At 40.8% G+C, this 12,219-nt stretch overlaps 2 pseudogenes; one reads left to right on the plus strand and one right to left on the minus strand.

Annotated features, from left to right (window-relative positions):
- Nucleotides 1-3,717: 3,717 nt before the first annotated feature.
- Nucleotides 3,718-4,439, plus strand: LOC101904901 (aminoacyl tRNA synthase complex-interacting multifunctional protein 1-like; annotated as a pseudogene).
- Nucleotides 4,440-4,520: 81 nt separating this feature from the next.
- Nucleotides 4,521-11,514, minus strand: LOC781318 (WD repeat-containing protein 82-like; annotated as a pseudogene).
- Nucleotides 11,515-12,219: the final 705 nt, after the last annotated feature.

Genomic DNA, 12,219 nt, shown 5'->3' on the forward strand with positions numbered 1-12,219 from the left:
CACTATTTCCCCAACCTTACTGGTTATTAGAACCACTTGAGGTGCTTAAAATACAAATTCTTGGTCCCCAGTCCAAACCTGCCGCCCAGTGACCCAGAATGGAAAAAGTGAGTCTTGGACTGTAAGGAGTCCCTTGGGTATGATCAGGCACAGTTGAGAACACCACACCAGTCTTTTCAAGTTATACAATTGACCTTTGAACAACAAGGGTTTGAACTGTGTGAGTCCACTTTTATGCAGTGTTACTATATGCAATAAATATTACAGTACTTCATGATCCACATTTGGTTGAATTTGTGGACGTGGAACTGTAGATTTCAGAGGGCTCTAAGAGGAGTTTCTGTCAGCACAGGTTGGTACCTCTAAACCCCCACATAATGTTCAAAGTTCAACTGAAATTGTCTTTGTTTTCTACTTGAAATAGACTTAACCTTTGGACAATTTTGGTCTGATTCCCTGTATGCGTTTTTTTGATTCATTCCCTAAACATCCATAGTATTTCTGAGTAAAAAGTGAGATTTCACATAAAAATGTAGTGTGTGATTTTTTTTAATTTATTCTCATTACTTTTTATTTTTTTGATAGTGTCTTCAAGTTGGCATTATGTTTCCCAAATAAAGACTATATTGTGTGTACTAGCCAGTTTCTCTTCATTAGAAAGTGAACCCATTCAGATTACAGGTCAAGTTTTTTAAAACTTTGACTATGGTGCTTAATGGTTACTTACGTTTTCCTGACAGAGATTCTACCTGCCTTCTTTGAAATCTGCAGAGTCTAACACATTTATCCCCACCTATGATCTAGAAAGCAAAGTTAATATATTGAACTAGTACTGGGGGAAATTATTCTGTTGAAAACTTGAGATAAATCAGACTCTCCTCACCCAAGTAGCCTGTTTACATCTTGATAACTGAGAAGTGCAACACATTGCTAGAAATAGATATCGCTGGCATGTTAACAGTGTATAGCCTTGATTACACTGTGCCTTTATGGATTAGAATAAGCTGAAGGAGGAAACTAATTTGCAAAGACACCTGTATCCCAATACTCATAGCAGCATTGTTTACAATAGCCAAGACATGGAAGCAACCTAAATGACTTAATAGATGAATGAATAAAGATGTGATATATATATACATGGAATACTGCTGCTGCTAAGTCGCTTCAGTTGTGTCTGACTCTGCGACCCCATAGACAGCAGCCCACCAGGCGCCCCCGTCCCTGGGATTCTCCAGGCAAGAACACGAGTGCCATAAAAAGAATGAAATAACGCTGTTTGCAGCAACGTGGATGGACCTGGAAATTATCCTATTAGGTGAAGTTATTTATAAGTGGAATCTGAAAAGGTGATATAAATGAACTTATTTGCAAAACAAACAGACCCACAGACATAGAAAACAAACATGGTTACCAAAGGGGAAGGGAGGAGAGAGTAAATTAGGTGTCTAATTAACATATACACACATAAAAGAGAGAAATAATGACCTGTAAAGCACCAGGAAGTATATTCAATAGGTTATAATAACCTATAATGGAAAATAATTTGAAAAAGTATATATACATAATGTATATGTATAACTCAATCTATTGTACACTTGAAACTAACACAACATTGTAAATTATACTTCAGTTTCTTAATGGTTTTTTTTTTTTTTTTAAAGCTGGTAATACTAAATTTATTAAATAAGTTGCTTTGAGCATAATGAAAATAAGTTACTGAAATGAGCATGGTTCTTTTCCTCTAATGAATTAAAAGTGGCAAATGTTCATTGATAGCTTTTGAGTATGTGTGTTCCATTAAGGCCAGCTATCAATCTGCTAGATGATAGTAATCACAGAGTATGATCTATTTGTTGTGGCAAGGAAGTTCAAATGAAACCCACCCAACTTTTCCTTTCTGTTTTTAGGCAAAATTCATCATTCCCAGGCAATGTCAGAAAAGCCTGAAACTTCTCAGACACACTTGTGAGTTAACATTTCTGAGGAGACACTGGGCTAGATATTTCAGGTTTGTATTTGTTCTACCATCAATGGTGACAGAACATTAGGAGTGCCTATGATTACTCCATTCAAGAAAGCACTTAACATGCTGTGAACACTTTATTCATAAGAGATTTTTCTGTCTTACTGTATCTACAGAGAGTCCAACTAAACCAAATTGTAAAGTTAGTGTAAGAAAACTGGTAAATTGTTGCGTTTTTCTTTTGTAGTCATGATTTTTAGTGGCTGCATAGTATTGTTAGTGAAAATGTAGGATATTACATGGTATGCTGCCAGATGGGTTAAAGAGCAAAGTTTGGAAGATAACAGGCTTTATGCATTTTCCCATTTATAAAAGTAATTTGTTTAGTATACAGAGAATAAGAAAATGAGAAGCAAAATTAGTTTAAGCAATCTCTTAAACTAATTTAAACTGATCTCTTAAACTAATCTTCCCATGTCTCTTTTTTATTTTTATTTTTTGGCTGCACTAAGTGGCTTGCAGGGTCTTAGTTCCCTGACAAGGGGTTAAACCTGCACTGTCAGCAGTAAAAGCGTGGAGTCCTAACCACTTAGGCTTTTCCCCTTAGATACCCATCTGATCATGCAGGACCTCTGCACCTGGAACCTCAACACGAATGCATCCTTTTCTTCCCAGACTTGCCTCTGCTCTCATGTTCTCTTATCAGAGAGCTACTGCTCTTGACTCTCCTGGCTTGTCTTCCTACCTCTCTACTAGTTCTCATCAAGGTCATTGTCCCTATTGGCAATCTGAAATAAATTTGACCTCTTTGTTTCCGTACCTTAAGGCCTTAAGTGACGACACCTTACTTCCAATTTCAAGACAGGGAGGGCTTAGGCCTCTTCATCAGTTCCCACTGAACTATTACATAAAATGACTAGTAGCTTCCAGAATATACCTCTAGCTACTTACCCACTCCATTCTTCAGTCTATATTATACTCTTCCCCACACCTTCCCAAGTTTTAACTGCCCTCCTAGCTGATTGGCCCAGTCATAGAGCTCAGGCTTCCACTCATTGCCCCCAGACTGAATTAGAGAGCCCCAGTTCCGTGGCTGCAAGTATCACAGGTAATTCTGTATCACTGAATTCACTATTGTGCTGTAATCATCTGTCTTCCCTGATAAACCAGGGACCAGAGCATACCCATATTTTAGGCTCAGTCTTTTTCCTAAGGGCTTCCCTGGTAGCTGAGCAGGTAAAGAATCCACCTGCAATGCAGGAGACCCTGGTTCGATTCCTGGGTTGGGAAGATCCCCTGGAGAATGGATGGACCACCCCATCCAGTATTCTTTGCCTTCCCTAGTGGCTCAGACATAAACAATTTGCCTGCGATGTGGGAGACCTGGGGTTGATCCCTGGGTTGGGAAGATCCCTGGAGGAGGGCATAGCAACCCAATCCAGTATTCTTGCCTGGAGAACCCCCATGGACAGAGGAGCCTGGTGGGCTACAGTCCATAGAGTCACACAGAGTCAGACAGGATTGAGCGACTAAGCACACTTTCTCTAAACTTAGTACAGTGCTAGCTAGACACATAATATTTGTTCAGAATTTTTTGTTAAGTTCATAAAATGAGAGGGTAGACTAAATAAACTTTAAATGAGGGCTCCAAGGAAATATTAAGAACTGAGGGGAGGCACTCCTTACCTGCTCCCAGCTGAGGCTGCTGAGGTGCCTCAGTCCACTGATAAATGATTTTCTACCATTTCTTGGCAAAAATGGCAACCAGTGATGCTGTTCTGAAGTGATTGTAGCAGAAAGGTGCAGAAGCAGATCAAATTATTGAATATCTTAAGCAGCAAATTGTTCTAGTTAAGGAGAAAGCAATTTTGCAGACAACTTTGAGAGAAGAGAAGAAACTTAGAGTTGAAAATGCTAAATTGAAGAAAAATTGAAGGATTGAAATGAGCTAATTAAGGCAGAAATTCAAAATGGAGTAAAATACCATTTCCATCTGGTACTCCACTAAAAGCTGATTCCACAGTTTCTGAAAATGAGATACAATCTATACCAATAACAACCATATCTTCTGGTGCTAAAGAGCAAATAAAAGAGGAGGAGGAGAAGAAGAAAAGATGAAAGAGAAAACTGAAAAGGAGGGAAAAAGGAGAAAAAACAGCAACCAGTAGCTGACTCTAAGCCTGTTGATGTTTCCCCACCTGGATCTTCGAACTGGGTGTCTCATGACTGCCAGAAAACACCCTGATACAGATTCTTTGTATGTAGATGAAGTAGATGTTGGCCCCAAGAACAGTGGTCAGTGGCCTGGTGAAGCATGTTCCTCTTACCAGATGCAAAATCAGATGGTGGTTTTACTTTGTCTCAGGCAATGGTGATGTGTGAAAGTTCACCAGAGAAAGTTGAAATCTTGGCACCTCCTAATGGATCTGTTTCTGGAGACAGAATTACTTTTGTAAGAAGCTCAGCAAAGTAACTTTTCTTTTGAGCAGATGTATAGCACATGCTTGGGAAGCCCATGTGGAAGGATGCTCTCTAGTCCAGTCAAATGATCTAATCCCACTATTATCTTAGTCCCCTCTGAGTTTTTTCCTACTTTCTACCCCTCGCTGTACAGAAAACAGCCAAGCACCATGCAGGTCAGTCATCAATGGTGGGGAACCAGAAGGCTATGTTAGAACAAGCGCTGGCAAAGGTCATGAACTTGGGGTTGAACTGCAAACAGATAATGGGGCCTGTGTGTTTGCCATCCAATACAGCTACTTTTATACCACTCTCTCTATTCCAGCATGGATCTTGCCATCCTCTGAACAAATCATAATAAACTGGGAGTCTGGGGTAAACGAGACCTCCTTGCTGTTAGCATAACCCCCAAACATGTATCACCACTCCCTTGAATGCATCAATCAGATGGATGAAGCTGCCTTGGTGGAGATGAGGATGAGCTTGCCATCACTGCTGAACTTAAGCCCTGTCCACTCACAAATCCAATCATACTGCATCTTAAATGTTGCAAATGGCCCCTTATCAAAAGAGCGAAGATCATAAAGTTTGACCATTCCAGAATTGACACCTGCAGCAAAAATTAATCCTTCTGGATCAAAAGAACAAACTGGCTTGCCCTGTAGATGCATGAGACCCTGGAAGTTAGGAGAGCAGAGATCCCAGAGCCGAATGGTCTTATCAAGAGACCTAGAAATGAAAGTGTCATCCACAGGTGACGTGGACAAGGCCACCACCCTTTTGCTATGTCTAGGAAAGCACCTGATATATTTGTTGTCATGCAAGGACAGGTAATAACAATATCGTCTCTTTTGTTAGAGCTGTAGACTACTGTATTTGCTGCACGAGTGTATCTGATGAGATCCACGCCGTATTTCTTACTGTACAGGGTTCTCTTTGGTTTGCCCTCATGACAGTCATAGAGCACGATGGAGTCGTCGCCACTCCTCGAGATGACCATCTCGCCGCTGGGGCTGAAGTCGAAGAGTTTTCACAGAACACCTTGGCGATGCGGAAGCTCCGCAGAACTCTGTTGGTCAGCTTCAGGGCGGCGGTTGCCTACCATGACAAGGAGCTGAATCCTAAGAAGAAGATTTCGGAGCAGATCCAGCCTGATCTTTACACTAATGATGAATGAGTGGCTACATACAAAGGCACTCCCTTTGAGGTGAAATAAAAGAGAGTGTGTAGGGCTCAAACTATGGCCAACAGTGGAACAAAATAAAACACTTCCGTTTCTGAAATACATTAGAGAAAACAATAAAAAGAAATATATTTGTCAGTCATACCTAAAATAAAATTTAAAAAAAGAGAGAATTGAGTAAGCCTAAGAGCTACATCAGAGCAGCACCTCTTCTTTGTTTTGTTTGTAGGCTTACAAATAAGTTTGAAAAGGTTTTTGTGCTATTTAAAAAAAAAATGTGAGAAAATCACTGGACTAGGTAATCTCTAGTACCCTTTAGTTTATAAATGCAATTCAAGGGAAGAACCATATAGTCTTATTCATATCTAGCAATGCTATATGACAGCAGAATACAGATTCCTCTTCATGACACAACTAGATCAAGGCACAAGCACCACAGAGCAATTTTGACCTGAGTGCCTATTTAAACAAAATTTGCAGGAACAACGGCTTACAGGCTTCACTGAAGAGGTGATCCAAGGAAAACCAGAGGAAAGGGGAGGACTCCCTTTTCTTTTTCCTTATAACTAAAAACACTCATCAGTGCCTTGAAACCCCACCCAGGAAGTTGTTTTCACCCTCCCACAATGCCCCCTGGTCTCCACCCCCAACACTCCCATCACTGTGGCACTGATTGCAGCTCCTGGTCTATTCCAGTGGTGATGCAGAAGAAGGCAGGTAAGGTGAGACACAAGTTTAAATTTGATCTAACCAAAGACAAACTGCAAATAAAAGCATACTGAAAACAGTCCCAACTGCTGCACTCACCTGGAAAGAAATGCCTTATTTGTGGGGAAAGACCTTTACACTTAGTACTGTGCTAAAGGTGAGAAAGGAGACAAACGCAAGATAAGATAGGAATAAATCACCTTTGTTATGTAAAGAAACGCCAGAGCAAACATTTTAGTTCCTTCTGTGTTTCAGCTGGGTCTTAGAGGAAGCGTTTAGGCGTTGAAGGGAATCTGCTGCTTTCTGGTGACCTTGAGCAAGTTTCTGATTTCTATGAGCCCAGTGTCAGACCTTATTTTTTTGGGCTCCAAAATCACTGCAGATGGTGACTGCAGCCATGAAATTAAAAGACACTTACTCCTTGGAAGGAAAGTTATGACCAACCTAGAGAGCATATTCAAAAGCAGAGACATTACTTTGCCAACAAAGGTCCATCTAGTCAAGAAAACCGTCTATGGTTTTTCCTGTGGTCATGTATGGATGTGAGAGTTGGACTGTGAAGAAGGCTGAGTGCTGAAGAATTGATGCTTTTGAACTGCGGTGTTGGAGAAGACTCTTGAGAGTCCCTTGGACTGCAAGGAGATCCAACCAGTCCATTCTGAAGGAGATCAGCCCTGGGATTTCTTTGGAAGGAATGATGTTGAAGCTGAAACTCCAGTACTTTGGCCACCTCGTGCGAAGAGTTGACTCATTGGAAAAGACTCTGATGCTGGGAGGGATTGAGGGCAGGAGGAGGAGGGGACGCCAGAGGATGAGATGTCTGGATGGCATCACTGACTCGATGGACGTGAGTCTGGGTGAACTCCGGGAGTTGGTGACAGACAGGGAGGCCTGGCATGCTGTGATTCATGGGATCACAAACATCAGACACGACTGAGTGACTGAACTGAACTAAACTGATTGGGTTTCCCTGGTGGCTCAGACAGTAAAGTGTCTGTCTGCAATGCAGGAGACACAGGTTCAATCCCTGGGTTGTGAAGATCCCCTGGAGAAGGAAATGGCAGCCCACTCCAGTATTCTTGCCTGGAAAATCCCATGGATGGCGGAGCCTGATAGGCTACTGTCCATGGGGTCGCAAAGAGTCGGACACGACTGAGCGACTTCACTTCACTCACTTAATTTTCCTATTAGACATCACCAGATGGTCAATACATTGATTATATTCTTTGTAGCCAAAGATGGAGAAGCTCTATACAGTCAGCAAAAATAAGACTGGGAGCTGACTGTGGCTCAGATCATGAGCTCCTTATTGGAAAATTAAGACTTAAATTGAAGAACAGAGGGAAAGCCACTAGGGCATTCAGGTATGACCTAAATCAAATCCCTTATGATTATACAGTGGAAGTGACAAATAGATTCAAGGAATTAGATCTAATAGACAAGAGTGTCTGAAGAACTATGGATGGAGATTCACAACATTGTTAGGAGGTGGTGATCAAAACCATCCCCAAGAAGAAGGAACGCAAAAAGGCAAAATGGTTGTCTGAGGGGCCTTACACATACCTGAGTAAAGAAGAGAAGCAAAAGGCAAAAGAGAAGAGGAAAGATACACCCATTTGAACGTAGAGTTCCAGTGAATAACAAGGAGAGATAAGGAAGGCTTTTTAAGTCAATAGTGCAAAGAAATAGAGGAAAACAATAGAATGGGAAAGCCTAGAGATCTCTTCAAGAAAATTAAAGATACCAACGGAATATTTCATGCAAAGATAGGCACAATAAAGAACAGAAATGGTATGGACCTAGCAGAAGCAGAAGACATTAAGAAGAGGTGGCAAGAATACACAGAAGAACTATACAAAAAAGATCCTAATGACCCAGATAATCATAATGGTATGATCACTCACGTAGAGCCAGACATCCTGCAGTGTGAAATCAACTGGGCCTTAGGAAACATCTCTACACACAAAGCTAGTGGAGGTGATGGAATTCCAGCTGAGCTATTTCAAATACTGATGCTGTTAAAGTGCTGCACTCAACATGTCAGCAAATTTAGAAAACTCAGCAGTGGCCATGGGACTGGAAAAGGTCAATTTTCATTCCAATCTCAAAGAAAGGCAATGCCAAAGAGTGTTCAAACTACTGCACAATTGCACTCATTTCACATGCTAGCAAAGTTATGCTCAAAATCCTTCAAGCTAGGTTCCAACAGTATATGAACCGAGAAATTCCAAATGTACAAGCTGGATTTAGAAAAGGGAGAGGAACCAGAGATCAAATTGCCAACATCCATTGGATCTTAGAAAAAGCTAGAGAATTCCGGAAAAACTGCTTCACTGACTAAAGCCTTTGACTGTGTGGATCATAATAAAATGCAGAAAATCCTTAAAGAGATGGGAATACCAGACCACCTGACCTGCCTCCTGAGAAACCTGTATACAGGTCAAGAAACAACAGTTAGAACTGGACATGAAACAATGGACTGGTACCAAATTGGGAAAGGAGTACATCAAGGCTGTATATTGTCAACCTACTTATTTAACTTATATGCAGAGTACATCATGTGAAATGCCCAACTGGATGAAGCACAAGCTGGAATCAAGATTGCCAGGAGAAATATCAATAACAGATATGCAGATGACACCACCCTTATGTCAGAAAGCGAAGAGAAACTAAAGAGCCTCTTGATGAAGGGAAAAGAGAGTGAAAAGGTTGGGTTACAACTCAACATCCAAAAGCAAAGATCATGGCATCCGGTCCCATCACTTCATGGCAAATAGATGGAGAAACAATGGAAAGAGTGTCAGAATTTATTTTCTTGGGCTCCAAAATCATTGTGGACAGTGATTGCAGCCATGAAATTAAAACACGCTTGCTCCTTGGAAGGAAAGCTATCCAACCTAGACAGCATATTAAAAAGCAGAGATATTACTTTGCATACAAAGGTCCATATAGTCAGAGCTATATGGATGTGAGAGAAGGAGAAGGTTTTTCCAGTAGTCATGTACGGATGTGAGAGCTGGGCAATGGAGAAGGCTGAGCCCCAAAGAATTGATGCCTTCCAAATGTGGTGCTGGAGAAGACTCTCAAGAGTCCCTTGGACTGCAAGGAGATCAAACCCGTCAATCCTAAAGGAAATCAACCCTGAATATCCATTGAAAGGACTGATGCTGAAACTGAAGCTCCAATACTTTGGCCACTGATAAAAAGGCCGACTCATTGGAAAAGACTCCTGATGCTGGGAAAGAATGCAGGCGGGAGGAGAAGGGAACAACAGCGGATGAGATGGTTGGATGGCACCACCGACTTAATGGACATGAATTTGAGTTTGAGGAGATGGTGAAAGACAGGCAAGCCTGGGGTCACAAAAAGTTGGACACGACTAAGCGACTGAACAGCAACAATTTTCCCATTAGTCTCTTCAGAGAGACTAATAATACCTATCTCACAGATGAGAAATAAGATAAATGCCACCAACTCCATGACATATACTGCACACTAGCCCTTCCTTTGCAGTGGTAGAAAGACATTTAAATGTCTTTTAGGTGGTATATAATTTTGTTCTTATCTGAACATAACAACCTTTTGTTAATTAAATTGAGAATTCTAATGACACTAGATTTTCCTCAGTTTACCAGTAACAAAGAATTGATGTGTTTACTAACAGAGCATCAAGGCAATACTAAACTTCAGCAATAATGCCAGGGGCAATAGGTCCACATTTATTAATATTCTCAAATGCCCAACTCATAATTTATTTAGAATCTAGATTCAGGTTGAGGTTATCCTGAAATTATTTGCGTAACTTAGTTAACCATTTGTGTAACTTGCAGATGAGATGTCAGAGACAAGTGAGTGATTCTATTAAGTTGAACGCACCTCATTACTGACCAGTTTCACTGTAAATAGTCACATTGTATCTAGGCTAGCTATCTTTAAGACCAAATGTGAAAATGCATTATTATGGCAATGAGTTCAGTGTGTTTACTGTTAGCTTCACAGATTTGTGTGCATTGTTTTAGTTGACCTTATTTCAACTGCCATGAAATAATTCAGAATTATCTCACAACCTAGTTTGAGTTAAGCACAACTGGTGATTAGAATAGCTAAATATATTGCAAATGCACTATTCAAATGTTTTTTTCAAATGACTGAATCTTTTAAAGCAAATTAGCACTTTAGTCATCCTAAGTGAAAAAATCACTAGACTTTCTGTAAAACAATTACCCTTTAATTAAAAATGAATAAATTTTAAAAAAGGAAACAAAAAAGAAGCAGTATTGTAACAAATTTAATAAAGATTTTTTTAATGGAAAAAAAATCACTAGACTGGCATATCTCTAACATATATTTTTGAGCAGTCAGAATTTAGTTCAAATTAGAATTTACTCATGATGGTTAACTGTGTTAACTTGGCTGGGGCTTCCCAGGTGGCATAGTGGTAAAGAATCTGCCTACCAATGCAGGAGACACAAGAGACTCAGATTCAGTCCCTGGGTTGGGAAGATTCCCCTGGGATAGGAAGTATTCCAGTATTCCAATATTCCAAGTATACTGGAGTACTCCACTCCAGAATACTTGCCTGGAGAACTCCATGGACAGAGGAGCCTGGGGGGCTACAGACCATGGGGTCCGCAAAGAGTTGGACATGATTGAGCATGTACACGCGTGCACACAAATTGGCTAGTCTATGATGCCCAGTTGTTTGGTCAAACAGTAGTCTAGATGTTGCTGTGAAGGTATTTGTGTTATGTGATTAACATTTACAAGTCTGTTGACTTGAAGTAAAACAGATTACTCTCTATAATGAGGATAGGCCTCATCCAATAAGTTGAAGATGCTGCTGCTGCTGCTGCTAAGTCGCTTCAGTCGTGTCCAACTCTGTGTGACTCCATCCATAGACAGCAGCCCACCAGGCTCCGCGTCCCTGGGATTCTCCAGGCAAGAACACTGGAGTGGGTTGCCATTTCCTTCTCCATTGCATGAAGCTGAAGATGAGGTTTCTGCAAAAAAGAAGCAGTTCTGCCTCAAGACTGCAACATATCAGTATAAACCCTGCCTGAGTTTTCAACCTGCTGACCTGCCTTGTAGACTTCAGACTCAAGAGTGTATCAACTTTTACCTGAGTTTCTAGCTGGTCAACCATGAAGACTTCAGGCTCACCAGTCCCCACAAATGTGAAAGCCAATTCTGATTCTCTCATTATTTATCTGTCTAGAGAGAAGATATAGATATTTATATATCTATAATTCCCCAAAGATTTAGATCTGTATTTGAAGATTACACGTATCTCTGTCTGTATCTCCTATTGGTCTGTTTCTCTGGAGAACTCTAACACACTGCTATTTTCTAATTATTAGTACATATGAGACTTTAACAGAGAAGGCAATGGCAACCCACTCCAGTACTCTTGCCTGGAAAATCCCATGGGCGGAGGAGCCTGGTAGGCTGCAGTCCATGGGGTCTCTAAGAGTCAGACACGACTGAGCGACTTGACTTTCACTTTTCATTTTCATGCATTGGAGAAGGAAATGGCAACCCACTCCAGTGTTCTTGCCTGGAGAATCCCAGGACGGGGGAGCCTGGTGGGCTGCCGTCTACGGGGTCGCACAAAGTCGGACACGACTGAAGCAATTTAGGAGCAGTAGCAGCATGAGACTTTAAAAGTCCTACTTCATTTTTGTAATTAAATGACAAATCCTTTCTTGATTTAGTTCAGTACTTAATACTTGACCTGATAGGGCTACCTGGGCTTCAGTTTCTGAAGTATCTCTGAAAGATACTTCAGCCATGAAATATAATACTTTCACCAATATGCGTCCCATTGTTCCAGACAACACCTGAAATAGCTTTTTATCTAATCTCTGAAATAAGATTCCATCAGAGGTTATGAGATGGACAAAGAGGA

This window comes from Bos taurus, chromosome 17, assembly GCF_002263795.3.
Source record: "Bos taurus isolate L1 Dominette 01449 registration number 42190680 breed Hereford chromosome 17, ARS-UCD2.0, whole genome shotgun sequence".
In the NCBI taxonomy this organism is placed as follows: Eukaryota; Metazoa; Chordata; class Mammalia; order Artiodactyla; family Bovidae; genus Bos; species Bos taurus.